The 26,056-nt window shown below is 38.0% G+C and overlaps 2 long non-coding RNA genes across 2 annotated transcripts; one reads left to right on the top strand and one right to left on the bottom strand.

Annotated features, from left to right (window-relative positions):
• Nucleotides 1-370: 370 nt before the first annotated feature.
• LOC146441431 (uncharacterized) lies at nucleotides 371-26,056 on the top strand. The gene is made up of 3 exons (XR_014849911.1): nucleotides 371-2,646; nucleotides 18,263-18,348; nucleotides 25,747-26,056. It is a non-coding gene; the product is annotated as an uncharacterized LOC146441431 (long non-coding RNA).
• LOC146441432 (uncharacterized) lies at nucleotides 10,179-23,440 on the bottom strand. Its single transcript, XR_014849912.1, has 3 exons — nucleotides 23,264-23,440; nucleotides 16,946-17,016; nucleotides 10,179-15,786 (listed from the first exon to the last, which is right to left on the bottom strand). It is a non-coding gene; the product is annotated as an uncharacterized LOC146441432 (long non-coding RNA).

Below are 26,056 nucleotides of genomic sequence, written 5' to 3'. Positions count from 1 at the left end.
AATTGGCTATCATCAGTTATCATCGGCTGTGCATGACCATATTGACTGTTTCATGACAGAAGAAAAACTGCTCAACAGATGACAAGTTCTGCTTGGCAAAGGAGGAAAGAAGAGAGGGAAAAGAGACCATTAAAGACTGACACACTCCCAATGATAATGCTATACATCACCACAAAATCACTTGCAGGTGTACACAAGTCTTGCCGCTCCTTCCAGCCCAGTTTTTGTATGCAAGGTCATCCTCCTGGTGCTACCTTAGAAAGTGGCCTTATTCTATAGAGGACATTGAATGATAACACTGCAAGTCAGCTGACTGCTGTGTCACAGAGCTGCTGCTTTCTACATTATCGCAACTGCCAGAGCTCTTACTGCTGCAGTTTTCTAGTCGCAGTGCGGCAAAGCAGACGCATAGAACCAGGCACAAAGCAGCATAGATTTTTTTTATTCTTATCTTTTTCATACAAGGGGAATATTCCTGGTGTTAGCATAGGAACAGACACAGCTTGGATGTGTTGGCTTCAGCCTGGCAGCATTTTCAGCTGAGCAGGGACTGCTTGGAGCTCTGTACCCAAATTGCCTCTGAGGAAGAATGCCTGATTTCCCACTTTGCGTACTAAGAGGGCTTTTTTCTTTATGCTACGGTGATGTACCTGCAGCAATAGGACAAAGGAGATGGTACTTGTCACTGTCTGTCCGACTGGGGCCTTTTGCAGGTACTCCACAGCTGAAGCTGTGCCAGCATCCCAGGGTCAGATAGACTGGTAATACAGATTGCCGCAATTTCTTACATCAGTTAGAGCAAAGCTCAAACAAGAAACCAGACTCTCTGACCTAAATCAGTCCCAGTTCTTCTGGATACAGGGCAGCAGTCGACTAGCAATGACACAACCAGCCATCAAGTGGAGAGTCTCTGGGATTGCAATCTGTATCAGTTGGAGTCTGAGAGAATGAAACCCTTTCGGGTATCCAGTCGCTTCTCCTTCTAATACTACAAATACTACAGCTACAACTACTATTACTACTACAACTACTACTGCTTCTGTTTTTCTTGCCTGTAAGAAGCTGTTAATTGCGGTTGGTCTCTGACTGTACAATTGCGTGGATTAGTCTGTCTATAACACAGTCCTTATCTGCTCCTGCTGGAAATCGGGGCACGAAGTCAGCCTGCTTTAACAGTTGCTTCTTTCTGCGTGATGCTATGCAACTAGAATGGGTTACACTGACAACAAAGGAACAGCACAAAGCACCACTTTCTTTGCTGGACTGTTACAGGAACATAGATCTTCTTTGATGTGACACCCTGGTCTCTTCTCTTTGCTGGCTTTTTATTTTTTTTTTAATTTAATTCATCTAATCGAAGAGCCTAACAGACACCATCGTGAATGTGGCTTTTAATGATTTGGAAAAGACAGCCTGTGGAGACTGCGATTCGAGACAGCAACACATTTAGGTTATTGCCAATTTTAAATACTTGGTTTGTGAAGCACAGCCCTAAGGGACAAGCTCAGTAACTGAGAAAGAGATTGTAGATAAAGAAATAAAAATGACAAGTGTAATGGAGGCTCTGCAAAAGAGACTGTCAGAGAATCAGTTCATGGATGGCAATTTCACCAGTCTGAATCTGAATAATTCATAGATTGAAATTACCCTGCTTTCACCTTTCCATTTAAACCGGCATGATCTGAATCTCTAATAAATTTTCAAGATAAAGTAAAATGCCAATTTGAATCTGAAGAGCTTTTAAAACCAGATGCTACACCCTGAATCTTTTGATACCTTTCACAATTATCCTGTGAGAACCGCACTTCATCACGAAGCACCATTACCAGTGAAAATTACTGTGATTACAATAGCAACAATGGAATACCATCAAATGATCTCTAATCTACCTAATTTACCAAGGCTGACTGTGTGCCCATTGTGTTTCACTACGTCTGGCATTGGATCAATATCACAGTGGAACAAAAATGCCTTAGTGTGTGCTTCCTTTTTGTACCTTAAACTTTGACAGCACAGGAAAAAAAATCTACCTACTGTTAAATGTTTTTACAGCCAATCTACATGCCTGCTGTAGGATCTGATTGATTCTCTATGATTTTACTTCTTGGGTATCAGATGTCATTGTGCTACTAATTAGTTTATAACGTATACTCATGCACAAAGACTGCAGCAAGCGAGTGCCAGCACAGGGACCCTGCACTGCTGCTGCAGTTGCAGTGCTCTCACAGGGGAAGCCAAAACGAGTTTGGTGCCTTATGTGAATAATTACTCCTGTCTGAGTTAGAAGTGCTTTGTAGCATCACCAGTCTTGATCGTACTATGTGAAAAATGTATGCAAAAGCCATGGTCAAGACAAGCAATCGCGTGTAATACTAACAAGATTTTCCCCCATTCAGCAATTAGCATGTGGTTGTGAGAGACAGGCTGCGACTCCTGTGTGCGTGAGTGTGAGTGTGTGTAGGTAAGCATGCACATACATAAATGTAAAGCTACTGTGCTCTGTGAAGGAATATGTGCTGATCTCTGAAAGTAACAACTTTCTCTGACAAGCCAGGCACTGTGTTTTGCTGCAATCTGCTCAGTTGTAACAAATCCCCCATTTGGAGGCGTAAATTTCCTATAGGATGATGCGTGACTTCTGGAACAGTAAGCACCATTTATGCAATATGTTGGTGCCTATAGCTATGCTGCAGAATAGTATTTTAAGCATAGTTTGAGTCCTTGTAGCATAACTAGAATGTGAAGAAGTGAGAAACATATACAGAAGGATAGAGACAGGCATTCTTCATGGAGGCGACTGTATCTGCTGTTTTTATGTGTGTGACTTGTACACTTCAGGCTTGTTTTTAATTTTATAATCAGATTTACTCTGCCTTCAGGGAATATTTTCTAAGGGAGAAGGTAAGCACTATTTATTCTTATTTCTATAGCTGTTGTATTTCTGTTAAGTGAAATGCATGATTACAAAACATAGTTATATAATACAGCATGATCTCATGACATCTAATTAAATATTTCAATATTTGTTCACATTAAAACTGGCAAGAAAGGATATTTAAAATACAAATTTTTATTGAAAATACACTTCTAGAAATCCTATGCAAAAAACAATGTACAGATTGTGTTTGCATTCATCTTTTGCTATTTACTATTTGCTATTTACTGTTGTTAAATAAGTGCCTATTCTATCTAAATATTAATTGTCTTGAAACCTTTGGATTTTAGATATTTTGTCTTTTCAAAACACAATTTACTGTACTTCTAAATTTTCTGTATGTTAGTGGAGACTGTTCTCTGGAGGTAGAAGAGGCAGAAGGTTTTACAGCTTGAGCTGTGATAACAAAGGAACTTGAAAGGGCACAAAATATGATTATACGAAAGACTCGAATTTTAAATAATTCAGTAATGTGATTTAGCAAACTGCTGTTCTTAGACAACACACTCTCAAGTTACTACACTATCTGGAAATAATTAGTCCATTCAGTGCTATATTTATATTCTTCATTTTCACGTGGTATTCAAAATCTAAGAAAAATATGAGACCAAATACAGAAACTTTGGTAAAAGTGTAAAACCTACTCTATGTTACTGTGCTAACAAAATCAAGAGATTTAGACTAAACTTTGCTGAAGAGAACTAGGCGTTGTGGTTTAACTGTTTTATGAAGAGCATTTAATGTTTTTATGTACAGAAATAGAATATATACTGATATAATGAGTATACTGCAAAGACCATGCAAACAGGAATGTGAATGTTTTGCAAAATACCATTTGAGTACCTGTCAGCATTTGCAGTTTTATTGTTACTGCCAGCATCATATGTTGCATTGACATCATGATCTGTTAACCAACTGGATTCCATGGAGTATTTACAATCCTAATTTTTTTATCAGTTTTATCTGCTGGGATAGCCTGTAGAAACCAGCTGGCCATGGGGTGCACGGTGTCCTCGCTAACAAGTGCAGAGCAGAGCTAAGGGAGAGCTATTGGTGGCTTCATGCAAGGGCCCAATCCAAACCCTTCTGTGGAACCATGCTGGAGTCCTCTAACTTTGTGCTTTTGTTAATGAACTTTAAACATGCCACTGGCTTTCTCCCACTGCTCCATACTGGCCTCACATTGAAAACATGCAGTGCTGGTCAGGCCTAATGCTGTTTACCAGTGCAAGTCCCTGCAGCAGTCGTCAGAGGCTGTTAGGACAGCATTCTCAGGAGCTGAGAGCGTCTGTGAGACTCTGCTAAAAGTACTATGGAAAAGTTTGGAAACCTTGGGAACTGAACTCTGCCTCTTAGGGTGGTGTGTGTTTCAAAGGCAGCAGGATTGCAGTCTGTCAGCAGGATCCACTGCACATTCAAATAGGAAAGAAAGCCTTTAAACCTTTTCAGACGCAGGATTGTGAAGAGAGTATTAGCAATATTACCTCATAGCAAGTATTACAATGTAGTCAAGTCGTATCATCCATGTATTTTCTGATATGGCTACACCCAATCAGGTAGCTACAGCCGACGTGTTTAGGATGCATAATTGTATATCTCAAAATAAATGACAGACTGCAAAATGAAATTTCTAACATAAAGCTACTAATTTCAGCCATAGTGATTCAAGAGTTAACATGCATCATCACAAGACATGTATTAGTCTGGTTTTGTGCTTATGTTTTTCACTGTGTTACACTTGTCTATAAGTAAATCTGCAATGGCAAAATATGGGCAAAACCACTTCTTTACATGAGTTCCCAACTAAACACAGATATCCACTTAAGTTAAATTATCCCTATGCATTTGGTGGACCCTCATCTGTAGCTAGGCAGTGACCATGATGTAGTCACACACATGAAAAGCATACTGGAGCCCATTCTATTACCACAAAATTTAATAACAAGTCTCCCTGTGCCATCAACATAGAAGATAGATTAAAAAATTTCTTCCCATTACATCCTTCCTGTGAAAGTTGCTGCTATTTTGTTGGGATTTTTTCCTCCTTGATTACGAGAGTTGTGTATAGTTGACACAATGCTGAACAGAAGATCCTTTCTGTTTACCAGGACACAAGACCTGAGCTGAACATACACTGCAATCAACATCTCAGGGTAGGTTTATTTGACAACTGAAGGGACCTTCTCATCTGTAGTTTTGTTGATAATATTTGTGCTCACTCACTTGTCAATTCAGCTCTATCATCTGCTATAAAACACACAAGTTCTGATCTGTAATGGTTGTATCTATTTGGACAAGAGCCCTGAGGATAGGAGGGTCTGTTGTGGGTTTCATCAGGGTTTTTCTTTCACTATACTGTTGCTTTGAATTAATTGCAACTGCATATGGAAATACGATCCCTTAAGAATGTAGAGAAATGCATTATTAATGATTATGTATGAAGAATTGCTAGATTCCCCTTCACTCTGGCTGCTATGAATTTTACACCATTATTCCCAAAGAAAAACATTAGGAAGAAAGTCAGACCAATGTAACTTAAAAGGAAAACAGCAGCATTTCCAAATCAATCATTTTTGAAGAAGGAAATTCAGAGTTAAACAGAAGAAAATCCAAATGGTTCATTGATACAAGTAAAATATCCAAGCAGCTCACTTCCTCTTTGATGCCATAACTCCAGGATGTGATAGAGGTAAATAATTTTGCCATGTCAGTTTATATTATAGAGATAGGATCAAAAACTACCTTTGGCTTTAAAAGTATTTGCACTGCATTTCACAGTATCGGTTAAGTTTCTTTATGGACTATAAATGTACACCTGCTCTGTGATTTTAGCCTTATAACATAACCAGAAGATCTGAAAATCAAATGATTTCTGACCAACCAAAAGAGGAAAATGAAATCCTAAATGGGAATTGCAGTAGAGGCAGTGGGTTGCCCAGGTCTCATACCAACAGATTCTTGCTGTGGGTTTTCCAGATCAGGTTAAACTTCTTATTGTGTTAGAACTTGTTTTAAAAAAAAAACCCATCATTAAAAATTAGTGTGAATTCAAAATATTGACAGATTTGTGCCCAAAAACCTGAGTTTTTTTGTTTTTTTTTCCCTAACTACATTTGACATTATTTCTGCCACAGGTCTTGTCTCAAAGTTTACCAAGAAACTGTATCCAAAAGAATATTTGCCGTGGTACACCTCATATGTAGCTGGTCATGCATAGTGAAGCCCACACAAAATGAATTAGCAATTGTGGTAAATGCTAAACTGGGAAATGCTGAAATGGAAAATATATAAATTGATAGATTGTGATATTGCCACTCAACTGTTCACTTATACTCAATGTTTCAGAGAGATGATGCAGAAATGAATGTACAGCTAAATTATATGCAGTTACACTCCATGAAATGCTCAGTAGAAAAGCCTTTTGTTGTACTCACCTGTTTCTGTTTCTTCCACCTATGTTCATTCAAAACCCCTCTCCAGTGGCACAGCAGTCACAGCAACTGGCTGCCCCTCTGTCCTGCAGGTAAGAAGTTTCACTGAGACAGCAGATGGATGAGATCTCACATCCTGTGCTCCTAAAGGCAATGTCCTGGTTGGTGGGGCCAGGGGGAGAGGCAGGTGTGCGTTGGGGCATTGATGTGACACATTTCTGACTCCCATCCAAAGCAAAAGTGGGAAAATGCCACTATTGAGTAGTTAAAGAGGAGTAGGAACAGCTTTAATTTCTACGTTTTCAGAGGCAGCTCTTCTGCAAACTTGTCAAATTTATACCTAGCACCAGTATCCTGTGGTGAAACTCTGAGTCATGCAGAAAATTCAAACTGCCAATCAATATTGAGATTGTGGAAAAAGGGTTCAGAACCCAATAGACTACACCAGTGTTGACTCATACACATATACAGTGCTAGCTGCTCAGATACAGCTTTAAGGCCTTTTAATTTGCATGCAAATTTAGCTACCTATACCACTGTAACCATAATGTCTGTAAAATGACCACATATTTCAGATTTGCCTTAAGCAGCTACATCCCATTTAAACTGGCCTTTATGATAATGGTATTTTTGTTTTTCCTTTGAGTGACATAGCATGCCCCTTGTTATGCATCTAAGAAAGCATGAATTGTTGCAACTCCTTTTCTCAAAATGTATGATTTTCCTCGAAGCTTGTCTGTACTAAACTTACCACCTTTTCATGAGGGGCAGCCTGTCTTTGGCAAGCTGATGGGCTTGATATGGTTATGAATTGCTTGTAGTTTGTGTTTTTTGTATTCTGTGTTTGTTTTATTATATTTAGGAGCTGGAGTGTACCTTTTGCCACAGAACTTGATGCTAGGTAACTACTTAAAACATTCTAAGGACATGTACTTCATCTTCTGAATGGCCAACAGTGTGTGTGACTTGCTGAGCTCTCAGAACAGTAGCTGGAGTCCATGGGAATATGGTGCAGGATGGATTTCATTGAGGAAAAAACCAAAAATGTAATTTCTGGTGCTTCTGATTGTTTGCCTCCATTTAGACAATATTTGTGACCATGATCTCTGAGCCTTTATTTTATTTTTGTGAATAAGTACCTCAAAACACAATTCCTTCACCTTACAGGGCACTTTTTGAAAATAATGAAAATAATTTCATTAACAAATGTCAGTCAAATAATGAATCAGTAACAGCTGGGGGAAATCCTGATGGAAAGCAGTGCTTTCATCGTTAGTGCTGTTTGTGACAGATTAGGAGCAGGTTCTTCAGGAAGAGAGGACAAAAAGGTGAAATTGCTGCTCATTGAGAGTTTGTCTTGAGCACAGAGTTCATGCTTTTTAAGAACAGTAAGAACATCCTAAGTCTCTGTTTGAGATATAGATATAGATATAGATGACATAAATATAGATACACACACATACGTATCCATAACTTGGGGGAATTTTGATCACTAGATAATACACAAAAGTTATAAAATTGGCTACTCCAAAGAATCTTAAGTTTCAGTGGTGCTTTGGGAATGTTAGGGGCAAAAATTAAAATATAGTTGTCAGGGGGTTTCATAAATGTGTGAAAAAGACTGAATACTAAACCATAATATTTTTTGTTTACTTATAAAGCATTAAAATGTCTTAATGTAGTACTGAAAAATTCCCAACCTCCCTTCTGTTTCAAATTTGGAGACATCCTTTAATGCTCCACTACAGCAGTAGCCTAGGGACTCTTGGCAGGCAGATATTTCTACACAAACAGTTTACATTATTTTAGATAAATAATCCACTTTCTTCCACACTTTCTGTGCATTCATAACAACGCAGTAGAAAATATTTGCATTACTTTAATTTTAACCACAATACCTGTCAAGAAAACACAATTTTATTGTGCAAGGCACTGTATGAATGGAAAACAAAAGATCTATAATTTGGAGTAGATTTTTATCTGAAGGAAAAATAGTCACTAAATATTTGAGATAAAAATGTACCATTTTAAGATAGAGAATATAATTTTTAGAAAACATATAATAGCTATAAACAATAGCTGAAAGATTTGTATTATAAGGGTAACCCAGGTTTTTTTAAGTTTAACAACTTTATTGCAAGCCTCTTATCTATTTTTATCAAAACTGCAGTGCACTTGCAGTGATGAATTGATGATTTTATTTAAAAGAAAGTGTGGCTCCCACCCCTTCCAAAAAATCATACACTTTCCAGCTCTGCATAGGTGTTAGAAATAACAATAGCAATACCCCTAACCAATCACTCTTGCGGCATTCATAAACTTACATATAGCAGAAAGTAATTTAATTTTTGTGTAAATCTTGAAAAGCTTTTCATCTGCCAGCACCAATTTTGTAAACTTTGTGTGTCTTCTGCAAAGACATAAGAACTTATCAGGCCCAGGCTGGAGTGGCTTCTAGGAATGAGGTAGCCAATATTCTGTATATTTATCAGTGGTCACTTAAATGCAGTGCAAACAGATCTTTTCATGCTCACGTAACAACCTACCATGATAACAGGGAAGTTTCTGTATTTTCATTTAAACCACTCACAGTATGTTGCTGGTTTTCACTACCCACAGACAGAACACTGAATTTTAAGAGACAGGTCTGAAATAAGAAAATCTAGAAAATAAATTAATCCTGGAATATCAGAAGCAGGGAAACTTGTTGGTTTAGACAGACATGCAATTTACACCAGAAGAATTTGTAAATATTCCCATTACTTGCATGTGGTTATATTGTAACTATAAAGTTGAGCTGGGTTTTTAGTTTTTTGGGGGTCTTTTGGTTTGTTTTTTTTTTAAGGTGATCATTAACTGCATCAGGACTGTGACTATTTGAATTCCTTCATGCTCCAGGTTTAGTCAATCTTGCTGTATCTGCATGGGACAAATATTTAAATGAGTGAAATTATATGGAGGAACAAGGTGGCTTTTTCACAATTAGGAATGCAATTTTCATTGATGCTGGATAAATATCTAGTTATTTTAGTAGTGCCTGTCACCAAGTTTCTTACAAGTATATTTACTCTTTCTCCCTGATTTTTAAAGATTTATTGCCATTTGCAAAGTACTTTTATTTAATACTCTTCCTTATGCTAAGACAGGTTTATTCAGTTTTCTGATAATTGATAGACAACACAGAGGGTATTGAAACTGTATTTAATACCTTCCCAAATATTAAATTTTCCTGCTGGATTAGAATGCAGTCTGTTGAGAAAACTTACTTCAAAAATCAGCACATCCAAATGGCAGAGGCAGAAATTCAAATTAGTCCAACACAGAGATAAATCAGAAACCAAGGGCTACCGCCTCCATTTCGTATTTCCAATGTTGCTTGATAACCACTAGAGCCTTTCTACTAGTTTCATTCTTTGAAGCTCAGTTTGCTAGTTAAATCATGAATCCTTTCACAGCTGGAAAACTACTTGAAGCAGAATTTTGGATTTTGCCTGTCCCATTGCATCACAGCAGAGACATGAGTCTCAAGACTGTCTCAAGTCTCAAGACTGGAGATTATAAATTGAGGTTGAATGTAACTGTAGTAACAGAGACTGCTAGCAGTGGGGCGTGGGGGCCAGGATTGAGACATGGGTCTGAAGTTAGAAGGAACAGGACTAATATCTGGTCATCTTCATTGCATTTTAAGAATCAACTTTGGCAGGATGCTCTACCTAGTGTAAGCCAAATAATCTTTTGAATCCTTGCCAATGGTTTGGGTTTTGCTCATGACCTCTTCACCATCAGCAAAGGTGTAAAACTTAATGGGGTGAGACACCTTTGCTTTCATCTACCTGACCGCTACTGAGCACTGATCACACCCCATGTGTTACAATTCATCCCATATTGTAGTTGCATTTCCATTGTTCACAGCCTTCAGAAACACACAGTAACCTGGCACTTATGGTCACTTCTCTTTATGTCTCCTCCTTGGAAATGGTAGTTTCACTTTCAAAAGCTAAATGAGCAGCTATTCATTTACAAGCCACAGTAAAACTTTATCAAGTCCCACCTGCTGGTTGGGTGCTATTGGGATGGGCAGACCAGACTTCACAGAGGGGAAACACATTCCTCTGTTTAACAGACAAGGCGTAGTGTCCTCCCAAAAGTTTACTGAGGCATTCAGGCTTGGAGCTTCTTTCAGATGTTAGTGGCAAAAGCTACTGAACACAGTAGCTAGTAACTGTAGGTAAGAAGGGGTTAAAAAAAAAGAAGAAAAACAACATTTTCATACAAAGGTGAATTAAATTGAACTGAATACTGAGTTATGTTTTCATGTATTTTCACAATAAGCTAACAGATATGCAGTTGATAATACAGTTCCTTCATTAGTAAATCTTTTGCAAATGGGCTTACAGGGAACACAAATTATAAATAATTTATTATAAAAATACGTTTATAATTACATACATAAGTGCACACATACACTTGCAAATAAGAATTTTTAACATGACTTTATGCATATGCAGTCATTAAATGTTATTTTCAGTAGGGTACTGTAGCTTATTTATATTTTTACACTGATAGGGAAATGCCACTACTTCGCCTTTGCAATGTTTTTCTTTCTGCTGCTTGGCATTGCTGATGAGAGAGCACAGATTAGTTTTTAAATAACTGTAATTCTTCAGATGGCACAGTGGTATACCACAGATCTGAATTTCAAGAGCCACTACGGTGTTGGGTGAACCATATTTATTAGCTATTAATAGTGAGACTATAACAGGCATCAGAAACTGCACAAGAAAACCTTAAGAAGTGCTTTCATGTTGGGTCTCTAGACTAAACCCCTGACTGCAATCTCAGCAAATTCTTTCTGTGTTAGTGGAAATTAGCTTCATAACATTCTCCTTGTTTTCTTTGGACATCCTTTCTGAATTTTAAGTTATTCTTCTAACTCAAATATGTTTGGTTTGTGCTTTCTTCTTTCTTTCTGATATTCAGATTCCATCTTTCCATGGTGACAATCAGGGGTTTTTTTCCTAGTACTGATTTAGACTAACAGCAAATGCTCATCTGAGGAACTCAGGGGCCAGCCAAATGTGGCTCAACTGGTATAAATAAAAAGGCAGATGCTATTTTCCATCTGTCTCTCATTGTCCACACACTAATAATAATGTTTTCTACACCGTTAAAGAAAACAAGGCAAAATAAAAGTAGTAGAAAGATACACTATAAACCCCAGGAAAATTGGAATGTGACAAATTGCATCTTGACATTAAAAAGAATTAACTGCCAACCATTGAAATACAACGTGATACCTATTTATCAAGTTAAATTGTTTTCCTGTTGCAAAGCACAAATGTGAGTGCAGAGGCCATTTACATATGGATGGCACTTGCTTAAGGACTGTTTTTAACACTGTATGCATAAATTTCAATTTATTTTTTTTTACCCCCCCCACTTTCAGAAGATAGGCAAACATAATGCTGAAAACATTCTCCTGGATTATCAAAATGAGTAGTTTACTTACCCAGGGAACAATGCTTGTGGCATTTTCCATGAACTCAACATGGAAATACCCATCATTATAAAGCTCGAGCTGTTATTTTTTTGTCCGCACAATTTTTATTGAAAAACTACTCTAGAACCTCACCACTTTTATGGCCAAAAACCTTCTAGCTTCCAGCCTAAATTTATTCATGGCCAAATTACACCCATTTGTTCTTTTGCCAACATTGTCTGCTAGAGTAAATAGTTCTTTTCCTTGCCTACTGTTTACCACCCTATTGTGTTTTTAGAGAATAATTATTTCCTGTATCAGTTTTTGTTTCTACTAGACTAAACAAGCAAAAATTTTTGAGCTTTGCTCTTAAAAAAGACTTCACTCTGGTAATCTATCCAGCTTTTCACCTGTTTCACCTTCCATGAATGTGATGCAAAAAAATCTGTGTGAGATCTCCCAGGTGCTTCAAGCAATGGCACAGATTTTTTACTTTTCTCTGATAAGAAATAGTTTATCTGGTTCATGCTTGGGTGGCATCTGCTTTTTCATGGTTGTATCTCACTGGCAACTTAATAACCCTGCAGTCAGCTAATATGCATACATAGATCTACCTCCTGTGTTATTTACAAGTGATATACTCCTGGTTTACAGCAGATTTTTAAATTAATTGTTGAGTGCATGCGTCCCCTGCCAACACCATGCATTTTAAGAGTGAGTTTAGCAGTGTGTATTTTTAATGTGCTTTTTCCAAGGGTAACACATGTTTGGGATAAACTGATGCCAAAGATAATAGAAAAATAAAAAGAAATAATGTTGTGAGACTAAAGGGAGCACTCAGCACACTGACAGCACCAGGCGCGAGGTATTAAGGAGTAAGGAGTTTTCACAAATGCTTCAGTGTAATATGATAGAACATAAAGGTTTGAGTGTGGTACATTGCATACAATACATTAGGAAATTCTTTTTTGACCTTGTATACTCACAGCTGCTTAAATATTCTGTTTCAAAATAATTAGAATTATTATATCAATTACTTCCAGAGTGAAAAAAAAAAAAAAGCTTTGATACTGCTTGGTTGTAAATGTTCCATTTAACGACCCTACAGTTTGGAAGGAAGACTATGTAACTCTTACATTTTAAAGGACATGGACATCTTCACAAGCATGTTGATGATTTTGGACTGCAAGTTCAAATAGCTAGGAATTTGGAAACTTTGAATCCTTAAGAAAATGATAGACATTTCCTCATTTTGATGTGGAAGCCAGCAATTTATAAAATACCTTTAGCTGTGCAATTATAGATAGCAGAAGATTAGTGAATTCCCACACTTAGAAGCTTTGCCCTTTATTAGAAAGATAAACTAGATTCCTGAAGGATTTTTTTAGAGGGAGAAAGATTATTTAAAAGTCATGTGATAGCTATATTTTTTTTTAATTTTGCATAAGAGTTCTGGATGAGAAAATTTATTTGAAAGAGTTATCTGCTAGGCTGTGCAGCTTTAATAAATTCTTGAAAAATCTTTTTTGTCAGTTTTAAATTTGATGGGAATCTTCTTATTGGAAAGGAATCTGTATCTGCTCAGGATTATTTTATTAAGTTATTAAAAGGTAGTTTTACTTAGTGTGCCCTCCTTGACTATTGCTACATAATACCTTCTTTGATGTTGAAGTGATGAAGTGAACATATTAACTTTTTGATGCATTATAAGTAATGTTTAATATGTTATATTTTGTTTGGGACACCACTGTGGAGCTGATAGTTGCACAAAAATCACTGGTATACAAAGCAGGCAAGAGCCTGGAGTGCCACATCCAGCTCTGGGGTCCCCAGCCTGTGCTGGAAGGACATGGACCTGTCGGAGTGAGCACAGACGAAGGCCACCAAGATGATCAGAGGGATGGAGCATGTCCCCAGTGAGGAAAGGCTGAGAGAATTGGGGTTATTCAATTTGGGCTGTAGAAGAGAAGACTTTGGTGTGATCTGACTGTGGCCTTCCAATACCTGAAGGAAGCCTACAGGAAAGATGGAGAGGGACTTTTCACCAGGGCATGTAGTGAAAGGATAAGGGGAAATGGCTTGAAACTGGAAGAGAATAGGTTTAGATCAGATACTAGGAAAAAATTCTTGACTGTGAGGGTGGTGAGACACTGGAACAGGTTGTCCAGAAAAGTTGTGGATGCTTTGAGCAAGCTGGTCCAGTGAAAGGTGTTTCTGCACAAGGCAGGGGGTTTGAAACTAAATGATCTTTAAGGTCCCCTCCAACTGAAACCATTCTACAATTCTGTGATTTGCAAATAGTGGCTTTAAAGAGTAAATTAATTGATATTTCTGTCATAATGAGTTTATTTTTGTTATCTTTTATTCATTGTATTTTTAGAAACATTTGACACATCAGAAACTTGCAGGCCTTCACTGCAGCAGGGTGCAACCAAAGGATCATTCTGATTCGACAAGATTAATTTTAAAACAGTTCTTTCCCTTAATACACCTCTTTCTTTTTTGCTAGTTGTAGCTAGTAAAAGTATTTGTCAAGCTGGGATAAAGGTTTGTAATAAGTCTTTTCTCTTTAGACAATAATACACTTTTTGTGTTGATAAAGGAAAGGGATTTGCAAGGTGCCTGACAAAGTGAAATGTCACAGAAAGTAAAACATGTAGTAGATGGTAACACTACCCTACTGATTTTAATCTCATAGAGGTGTTAAGCTAATTAAGAAAGAATTAGACTACACATGACAGCTGCCAATCACGTTGCTTCATATACTGCTGGAGGATACAGAGGACCATAGCAGTGATTAAAGCATTGCAAGAACATGCAAAAAAAATAAAACACAATTGCTGCATGCAAGTACAGTGGATTTTGCAGGTAAACATGGCATACTTGTTTGACAAGATGTTCTTTTGCACAGTATAATTTTGTTATTAATACAGATTCTATATAGAAAAGTATTTGTTAAGTGATTGAAGATGGGGGGGTCATGAAGCAGAGCAGAGAATCACCTAAAAGCAGTTATTTACATGGGAAATGCTTGCACTATTCTCTTAATACAAAATAAGAGTTTCTCCACTTGTGCAGTACCTTCTTGGTGCCATTTTGAGGTGAAAAACAAGAATAATTTCCCAAGCTGAGAAAATGGATGTTTCTCTGAGAAGATGGCCTCATCGCCAAATTAATACTGTTTGGCACTATATGGAGAAGCATCCAGAAAATACTTTCTGTGTAAAACAGAGATTTTTTTTTTCTCCTCAGTTATTTTCTCTCTATTACTTGTGTTAGCTTCCTTTCCATTAGATTTCTTGGAGCTCTGATGCCGCAGCTCATGAAGGTTATAATACCATAGGTTACTGTAATTATGAAAGGATATAATTCCATAGGTTACTGTAATTAAGAAAGGAACGGGAAATAAATAATCAATTCCTCCCTTACAATCACTTTATATACGAGATGTGCAAAATGGTGGAGTTGAAAGGGAGATAAGGCTGTTCACACTCTGCACCCCAGCTGGATGTGGGTTACTCCCTTTCAGGTGTGTGGTCTGAGCTTCAGGTGATGGGAGTGGCTCCATGTTTTTTCAAGTTTTACTTTTTCTTCTTTTTTCATCTTCCTCCTGGCATCTCACAGGCCTTTCCCATGAGCAGTGTCAGTAGCAGAAATTGAATAGATGTCTCACAAGGCTGCTCCCACTTTGCTACCGCAGTATTACATACACCGAGGCAGCAGGCTTTCTTTTTGTGTGTTCCCCCTCTCTGTCTGAGCTTCAGCTGAACAGTCTGTTCATTAAAGAAATACTGTCAACCCCAAAATAAGAACAAAATTACCCTCAGAAATCCCCTGCAAGTTCAATTCCAAATTTGAAGCTGCTATTTCTTTTTTTCCAATCCTATGACTTTATCTTCAGCTCTGCTGAGTCTTTGCAGGCTTTGTGTCATTGCAGAGTCCTAGAAGGTGGATTACTTTCTATTAAATTAAGAATAGACTCTTAGAGGCTTCCAGTGTGACCATCCAGGTTGAAAGTCCTTTTAACAAACTGAATCAGTTTAATGATTAAAAAAAAACCAAGAAAACTTTCAAACCATTTTGTCTTTAATAGCAGAGAAAAACCCCCAACAAAACAGATACTCTGACAAAAAGAAAATAGCAAATCCACTTATTACTAAAAAGTATAAAATGTTAACAGAAAGGGTATTTTTAAAGTAATATTTATGAGTGCATTACACATGAACATTGAATATACATTCCCTTAAAACAGTCTAGTAAGGATTTAATACATCCATTTTGCATTTTACTTTTGTGCATACGTTTATTAAGATAATATATGTATCTTTTTGTATGCTGAGCCATTTCTTTGTCTCTGTCTTGGCCTGTCCAGCGTGTATGAATATTGACTAATGTACACCCCATGGTGTATTATTGCTTACTTGAACCATAATACTGCATGACCTTGTTTTTTCTCTTAATTATATTTTTTTTCTTAATTATATATTTTTTTTCTCTTAATTATATTTTTTTTCCTTGTAAGAAAGTAAGTTTACTCACTCTGAATCATGCCAAACCTCATAATTTGGAAAGAAATATTGTGGCTCTACTTGGAAAATACCAATTGGGCTCCAGCCATCACTGGGAAAGCTGTATAATCTTTTATTATTTTAACTGGCCAAATGCCCTTTGTTACCACATTAACAGTCTCCCTATGGTGCATGTAACTTTGATATTATTTTCACTTTTAAGCTAAATTTGACCAGATGAAAGACACAAACCCTCCAATTTTGAAATTAAAAAACAGCATGTTTTGTTAATCCTGTATTTCAGAAGGAAAGTCTGTGAAAATGATAACCTTTGCCTGCTGGCCAAAGTTTTTGTTCAGTAAACCCATCCCGCCAGCTGTTCTCATTGGCGAGAGGAAAGATAATATTTTGGTATCTTTAATATCTCCATTTTGAGCCCAAGTTTTGCTTGTGCCATCATTTAAATCATGCATGCTAACATTGGTCTGGCAAACAATACTGCACTTTATAAAAAGACCTCAGTTTGGATGGTATTACCGCAGTATTGCAATAAAGCTGCTTCAGACTACCACATGCAGCTTAAATCACTCACTGCCTATGGACTCTTGCAGGTGCTCTGGACTGTGCTGCTGAAGAACTGCTTTCAAAGTCCTAAAGGAGACACTGAAAGAGACATAAAGGTGCATTTTAGTCCAATGTCACCAGGAGCTAAAGGCGCAAAACACCTCAAAAGACTGGGCTCTCACTCACGTGCCTGGGGTCCTCATCTCTTGAAGCAGAATGGACAAGGATCAGCTTGGTGACTAAGATCCAGTCCCTAGCACATGAGGAAGGATGGCCAGACTGAAACACTGGCATTTCTAAGAGGCAAGAAGTGGTTACCAAAAGCTCTAGGCCTAGACAGATACACTGAAGTGTGGGAAGTGTTCAGATTGTGATGATCTGAATCAACATGTGCATAGGGAATGCTCTCTCTCCAGATCCATCTTTGACTACAAGTTTTAATTTCTGCTGGGACATAAAGGGTGTTCTCAGCATGTTTAAGAACATTTAAGAATGTCTTTCTCAGTTTACAGGTAACATGAAGCCGGAGTGGTTACAGGTAACATGAAGCCGGAGTGGTTACAGGCATATTGGATCCCACACCTTGGCAGAGGATTATTTCTGCATGTGTTTTGAGACAGCTCAGCACTAAAGACTTACAAGGGGAGAAACAAAAATCTTGATCCTGCAAAAATTTGCTTGGATCCCTTGAAGGTTTCAAAGATTTCTTAAAGTCCTCAATGAGCAGAAGCAAATTGATTGGTATAAAACCAGTTCTCAATCTTTGCCTGTCTAGACATAAAGCCTTTCACTAAAATGAAGCATGAGGGAAGACAAGAGTCTGTTAAAAGAAAAATTTAATTAATTTGTGCATTACTGTAATTATACTACTGCCTTAAATGCTCTCATATTGATGGTGTTTGTGACCTTCCCAGTATGTTTCAAAAAGGGGGCGGTGCAACCTTGCAAAGTCTGAAACAGAACTGAGCCCTCCCATCTATGAAAGGTGTCTTAGGCAATTCAGTGAACACCTTACTGGCTCCTTTATTGCCTTCTACTCGTATTTGAGAGTGTAGGGCACATTCCAAGCAAAATGTTAGTTCCTGTGTCCTGTTTACCTATTGCTGATGTAACACCTTGATGTTAAAAGCTAATAACAAAATAGATAGTGCATTTTATTTGCAGGGCCCAATCCAACAACCCCACCAATAATAGTGCAATTATACAGGGGATGCAAGTTTTCATTTAAGTACTTTTTTTTCCAAAAATTTCATCTCCAGCATGAAATTTTTGGGAAAAAAAAAATTTCAAGTTTAAATTTCCTCCAGAAACATAAAATCATTCAATACCTCTTCCTCTCCTTCAGGTTTCATCACTGCAGATACAGCTACAGTATTTATTTCAAGTTCTCTTGCCTGCTGAACTGCCAGAGCCTTTTAGGGTACATTTCAGGTAAGGTAAATTCATCAATCAAGTGCAAAAGCACTAGGGAAACATATTTTAAAATGAAAAATACTTTTTGGTAGCACTTTCTCAAATTACTTGCCCAAACCTGGCTTTTTGCAGTTAGCATGCCTCATGCAACAGCCTGCCCAGTCCCCATATGTCTCTATGTTATTATTAATGTGCACTGCAGTTCCACAAAGGTGTTCTGGGTGGAACTTGGCCCAGAGAGCTTGGTCAGAGTGAAACTGTAAACCCTGGCCTCTTTGGAAGGCCAGTGTTCCTACGCTCCTGCTCCAAACCCTGCAGTGGGTGGCTGAGCAGCCCAGGCAGCCTCGTCCTGTGCAGCACAACAACAGAGCAGCTTCCAAGACATGGCCAGGAAACACGCCAGGCTCGGCCCTGCAGGTTAAGTTACTGACACTCACCAGCTGCTCCTTGTGTGGAAGAACTTAAACACCTTCCTCTTGCCTTGCAAATACAGATGCTGTAAATAATACAATTATGCCAGTAAAGGTAGTGCATTGAGAGAAAAAGAAACATCTTTCATTTTGAAACTTCCTTCAGAACAACTTAAAAAATGTACATGGTCACATCATCTTAAATGAAAGGAAAAGTAATTGGGAAAAAGAAAAATTCCACAGCCATAGTACATGAAGCAGACCATGAAAGCCATCTGACCTGTCATTTGAATCCTTCTGTATCAAAGAACTATGTTAACAATAACTGTAATGAAATTAGACTTATTAGGCATGCATAAGCAATAAAAAACCCAAAGAAATCTACTGGTACTGGAGATACCAGTGCTACTGGTGGTAGCAATCAAGGTTAAGAAAAAGAAAGTGGACACTTGTAAAAGACATATCAAAAGTGACAACCCCAAGAAGAAGATACTTCCTCGCAGCCCAAGGTCTCAGGGTAAGTACTTTACAAAAAACTGCTGTGGTTACAGAGGTAATTTAATTATCAAAGGTAACATCCCTCACAAAGTTTAAGGTGAAAATAAGACCTAAATCATAAACAGATCATATGCTCAAAAATATATTGACAGCCATCAAACACTTGTAGTTAATACTTTTCTGTAGCAAGCGATACACCTGTCAAAGAATGGTGCAGTATATTCCTAAGATATAAAAGGAGCATTCAGGAGAGAGAAGGTCACACCAGTGAGCTGCAGGAATTTTTTGCACCCCTGTTTGTTATAAACTCAAGGAGGTTCCCTTGTTGGAAGCCCTTTATATGGCATACATTAGAGAGATCAGTGAAAATTATCTATCAGTTTGTTTCTGAGAAAGAGAAAATAGAAGAAATAGAAAAACTAAGTTGTAACCATTTCAAAGGATAACAAAACCTAGGATTAGAAAGAGAAGACAAAGAAGTGAAATCTCTAAAATCAAGAGTAGCAAAGACAGGTCAAATGGGGAATGGAAGTTTTAGTATTATGGAATGCACTGAACAAGGATGCATCAAATAATCATCTGTTTGAAAGTAAATGAAACTAGAAATACTTCTTCATACATCCTGTTGGTAACTTTGACCTCCTTGCCACAAAATGATATGGTTTACAGAATTTGACATGAATTAAAGATCTCCCAGACAAACTCATCCATCAGCACTTGTTAAATAGAAAGACTGTACCTCTGACTTTGGAATTCAGATCGCTAGAAGCTCAGAATGTAAGGCAGGTAGCTACCACTACATGATTGTTATTTTATAACAATCTTCAGTAACAAACCTCCATTTTCCACCACTTTTCATCACTTCTGGAGCCAGGATACCAGGCTAGCTGGATCTATTTTAGTCTGAACTGTGACAACCCTTCTTACATCCTGCTTCTGAAGTAGCATCTGCAGTCTGTGAAGAGTCCTCCATGGATTCACTTGAGTCAAACTGAGTAACAAGAGTCAGATAAAGGACTGCAAACAGAATTAAGACTCAAAATACTAAGAAGATGTTGCAAAGAGAGCAGGGCCACCAAGTAATGTAAAGAAAAGATAAAGCAGACTTAAACCTGCATATATTCTGTAACTCTCAGAGTGAAAAATGGCACCACACATGAGGTGACAGAAAATAATTCTTCATGCCTGTAAAAAAAAAAATATCTCCCCACTGTTGAAATGACAAGAAAATTGTAATGTGTCCTTAAACTAAAAGAAACTTAATTCCCAGGTCAAAATTATGTCAATACAAGTTAAAAACAAAAACAACAAACCCCCCCAAGTGGACGATTAAATATACATAGAAAATTAAAAATATACTAATATACAGAAGTGCAAAAATGATAGAAACAACATTATTTGTCTTTTTTTACATAAAAAATCCTGAAGTAAGATCATAGCTACATAACCCATATGAAATGATCTTGGTCATGTCAAGTCCTCTATCATGGAAAATGATTTAATATAAAATGTTCTGTCTTATTTGCTCTGTAAAAGAAATCCCCACATAGAGTGAATTACTCAGGATTCACCCACTTCTGCAGATCTATAACAAGTTACAGCAGCTGAGAACATGCCCAGAATGTTCCATGTTGGCTGACACAGCAAAATTGGAAATCCAGCCTGACAAAGCGCAATTTTCAGTGCGCTCATTATCAACTGACCATATACTGAGCTTCCTATGCACCAGCCTCTACCTAAAGGGAAAGAAAAAAGAGAAGCAATGGCACAGTCTGCTGTCTCCCTTTCCTACAGCCCTTTGCTCACAGGAGGTTTTCTAGGATCTACACAACACAGCAATGAAGGGAGGCCAGGAAGCCATGGGATCTGCAGCTTTCATTTTCATGGATAGTTTTCAGTACAAGACTCAGCTGAAACCTTTGTCTGCCATTTATTTTTACCAGCTTTAAGGCATCAGTTCTGGCTTAAGGCATCACCTTCTGCTCCCTTTTTCCCATACACTCAAGAAAATATCCCTGATGGTACATGCTTCTACATTTCTTCACAGTGAAATCCCTGAGACTTAAATAACTCACTGCTAGCTGTCCACCTAAACTTTCTCTCACTCCAATTTCCAGGTCAAATAACTGCATCAAGTAATTTAAACTTTATAATTCATAGGAAACACTTTGCTTTGAACTAAAATGCAATTTTTTTTTTTTTTGCATTTTCAACCACTGAAGTAGAACTGCAGTCATTTGGCAAAGATCATATTTTGATCATATTTTTTTCAGGACATACATTGAGAGAGAATTTTTCTGTTGTAATGCAATTCCCTAATGAACCATAATTAACACACTAGTTTGCTTTCTGTATAACCTTGAGAAAAATACAAAAAGTATTTAATCACTGTATGAAAGAGATATGTAAACATGCAAAGGTTTCCTGTTGCTTTAAGTTTTAAGGAATGACTTCTGTAAGCAGTTATCTGTAGTACATCTAAATTAAATAGCCATGTTAGAAGGAAGAGAAACCATTTGGTATTTAGTCATTAAACAGAATCAGGAACAGTTGCTAAAATAATGGATCCCCATTATTCATTACTACTATGCTTCACTTGTAGGAATAGATACCTGATAAGAATTGTACCAGAACTAAAGCTGCTAATGAATGATTAAAGGCTAGGGAGCAGATGCGAAGGGCAAGTAGAACAAGAATACCTCTTTCCTTTTTTTTTTTTTCTGAGAACACTTATGTGCTCTCCTTCATTGTATTCCACTGAGTTTTGCTTTCAGATCTCTACCATATAATGGGCTGAACTAGGACTGGATTTGGACTCTTCCCAATCTTGCGGAAAGCTGTCTTGCTTAAACTGTGACAAAATAATAAAAAAACTTGACAAATTTTATTAACTAAGAATAATATAAATGTACAACATCAATAGAAATATTTAATTTAGGTGATTTTCAAAGCATTTCAACTGCACTTATGTCTTATAACTAAAAGTCATTTTACAGAAAACCAAAATCTTTAATTTGATGTGTCAAAATCTTGTTTTATAAAAACTAATTCTTCAGGGCCTTGAAATCTGATTTGACCTACTTCTGACAAACTAAGACAAATACAGGCATTTTTGGATGAAACTCATTTTGTCAAAAAGCTCCAAGCTAGCTTTGCTGCCCATGATAGTCTGTACAAATATCACAGGAAACTTCTGGTCTACGCAATGGCTTAATCAGCTGGAACTTGAACAACATGCAGACACGTATCTAACTGATCCCCAGCTGACTAGGAAATCTGTGTCCCATATGCTGTTTAAAAAGGGAGGTCATAAAATTTAATTAGACAGGAGAAAGAAACAGAGCTTGGTTTCCTGGGATCTTTGTTTATTTGTTTATTTTTTAAATCATCATTCTATTTTTTTTTTAACTTTATATGCCTATTCAAACCCTGTATATTTACCTAATCCACAGATTGCTCCTACTTACAAGGTTTGTCATGCACTACCTAAATTTGCTGAGAATTTTATTTGCATCCCAAGAATTTAGGTCACAGAGAAACCACCTTGAGAACCCAGGAGATGAGTGAACCCATTATGGACACACATGCTAGCCTGCCTACATGCAGTCGTCTGTACCACAAATTAATACTTTAGCAAATCAGTATCTTTCAGTCATATCTGTCTGCCAACTCCCCATTTGCTTTTTCTTCCTAGTGGAAGGGCACAGTTTATGTGGCAAATCAAAGCCCCCGGACTCTTAGTAGGTAAATTTGCACAGACCTCTTGTAAAAAGCTCACAGATGCCCAGGATCCATGGACTACATGTGGAAAGCAACACCAGCACCAGTGCTACAAACTTGTTTCCACATAGAAACTCTTTACAGTGCACAAAGACTGTGAAGTACTTTTACACTGCTTTCAAAAAAATCCATCTATCTCAAGTTCAGCTACTTTCTGGTTGCAAACACAGATCTGGGTTTCTAAGTGACTTGTCCAAGTGACAAGGGGAGATCTTTGGATTATGATTAGAAGGATGATTGATTACCTAGTCCCATAGTCCTGTGCTTTCTGGTTCCAATTCCAGGGTTTTTACCCAACCACTTTGGGAAAATTTTCCTCCTGCTCAGTGAAGAATTGTGCTGGCTGTACAAAACAGAAATGTTGCTACATTGCTCGGGTATAATGAAGTGCTCACAGCACCAGCAGAGACTCTGACTTTATACTTAAGCCTTATTAAGGCTTAGTTACCTTTTAGGGTGGCAGGAGAGCAAGCAAAGAGCCTGATGTGCTCTGCCAGAGTAGCTTTATCAAGCTCTGCAGTGGCAGTCCAGGGGATTACCAGCTGCAACTGCCTGCCTTCAGCAGGGTGGGATGCCAGCCTTCAGCTGCTCCCCTTGCTCTGACTGCAGAACGTGTACAAGCACAGTTGGGTCTCCTCATGACATCTGCACTTAAAAAGCAAGAGGAAAATGCAGTGCCTGGGAAAGACCATCTCCCTGATGGCAGGGCACAGAGAGTTAGCTGTCCTCTAGCAAATATAACCACAGCCATCCGTGCACTGAACAGGGTGTGACAGTCAGTTCAGGCTAAAAATAATCAGACCTTTTTTGGGAGTGTGGCAGGGCAGAATCCAGGTTGTTGGCCCCATAAACAACTTCACAAGAGCTGAAGGAGGGCATAGGCTGGGAATGAGCAGCTGGGGGCTGTTAAGATGTCATTGTCAGTGAATGGCACCGCTTTCCTGAATTTTCACTGTAACAGAGCTTGAGTGCTCAGATAATCAGCCACGACATCTGAGATATGGGAGCAGATGAGCCAATACCTGCTTAGAGTGCTCTAGTCTGAGTCACTGAAAAGGACATCTGTCTCTACTCTCAGGCCGGGCGCCTCAGCGACCCCACTGCAGCTGGGCAGCATCTTCTGTGTGTTTATGAACAGGTATTTCTCAGAAGCCTGTATTCTGAGTGCTATTTTGAATGAATTTTCACAAGGCAGCCAAAACTCCTCCTGCTGTTAAGATGTACTGAATATTGAGCCCTTGTTGCAACACACGGAGGTACCACAGCTCCCCAGAGAAACAGCTGCAAGAATGTTTTTAAGATGCCAAACCCAGCAACCTTTTCCCTTAGCCTTGTTCAGCAAAACAATAGTGTCTGAAACTTTTCACTCTGAAGCACACAAGTTTTTGAGACTTCAGCCCTCAGAATGAAAATTTAGTACAGTTAGTGTTATCTGGAAGTTGTATTTCTGAAGACAAATACTGGATAACTGTGTCTATATGATCCTTAAATCTAAAAAGTTGCCCTGTCTTTTCTCTCGTATCAAACTCCATCACATTTTTGTCAGTAACAAACACTCAGGCCAGCATAAAACACTAAAAGTATATAGAAATGTCTAACATGAAAGTGCTGAATAAAAGGCACTAAAAAAAATAAACCAGAAATAAATCATTGCTTAAGAATTATTGTTTTATTTGCTTGTCATTAGACATCTGTGCATAGGCACTGCAAACGTTCCACTTTGTGCCTGGGCTTAATAGTGTCAATTTTGCAGGGATGCCCTCTTCTTCCTCATTGCTTTCACTTGGTTTCTAGGGCAAACAAAACCTTTTTTTAAAAATTTTTAGCCCTTTAATAAATTAAAGCTGTTATAGAGCTAGAAGTACATAACTGCAGAGTCCAGAAATTTCTATCCAGCAAGCCTCAGAACATACCAAAGGTCACTACATACACCGTAGCAAACTCTTTCTTGCTCCCTTTGTGCCCCCTCTCCACACCACCCCAGTAATACCCAGAACTCTGTGGTGACTGAGTAGAATTTGAGGTCAAGTTTTGTCCTGAAAAAATGTGGAGCTAGCCCTCCTCTTCCTCCCCTCTCCCTGTCATCTGCTAACATTTCCAGATGACAATGTGCTGAATCCGAACTGTTTCTTTTGCTGGGAATGCCATCTGTTAGGTGGCAGCTGGGGTGGGAGAGAAGGCACATAGCAAATGGACAGTGATAAATATAGACAGTAGACTAAATTAGGGGAAGTTCCACTTCTTTCCAGTGTTACGGATCTTTGCACGCATCCATGAAGTGGATACAGCTTCTCCTTAACTGGTGTTTGAACATCTGGATTGTTCAGCAAGAGAGCAAAGTAGGAACATTGAAGCAGAAGTGTCAAACAAGCCAGTTTGGTCACAATGCTGAGACTACTGATATTTCCTAAGTCATTTATTGTTCCATTCCATTTCTATCGTATTACACTATCCTGGAACTAGCAAGGGTGGAGAAAAAGAAGATGAGTATATGTATATGGAATATGTATATGTATAAGGAATATGTCATAAATCCTCCAAAAAGAAAAATCAGTGAAGTTCTGGAGGAAATATTTCTTGCACAGCAGAGATAAAACCAAGGTCCAGATCACTGACAACTGAACAACATGAATTCTACCAAAAAAAAAAAAAAAAGCTGGCATAACATTTTAATTTCTCATTTTATTATTCAAACTTACACTTCAATCTTTTTTTTTCTGTATTACAGAAAGAATAATTCAATAATTAAAACCCCAACTTAAGGCATTGAGCTCTGTAAACAAGATGATGTCAGAGGAAATTCTAGAAACTGAAACTTTGCTCATATCTCTTCACTAGAAGATTGCTAACAGCATCTTGTCTACACAGAGACAAGAAGGCCAAGGAAGGAAGGGTCCTCCCAAGATCATCAGGTCCAACCCCCTCCCAAAGCAGGGTCCAAAAGGTAGCAGGTTGCTCAGGGCCATATCCAATTGCATTCTGAACTATCTCCAAAGACACAGACTTCACTTCCTCTCTGGGCAACCTAATCCAGTGTA

The sequence above is a fragment of the Lichenostomus cassidix genome, chromosome 2 (assembly GCF_008360975.1).
Source record: "Lichenostomus cassidix isolate B80296 chromosome 2, HeHo_3.0, whole genome shotgun sequence".
In the NCBI taxonomy this organism is placed as follows: Eukaryota; Metazoa; Chordata; class Aves; order Passeriformes; family Meliphagidae; genus Lichenostomus; species Lichenostomus cassidix.
The sequence above is the reverse complement of the archived record's forward strand: the minus strand, read 5'-3'. Positions and strand labels throughout refer to the sequence as shown.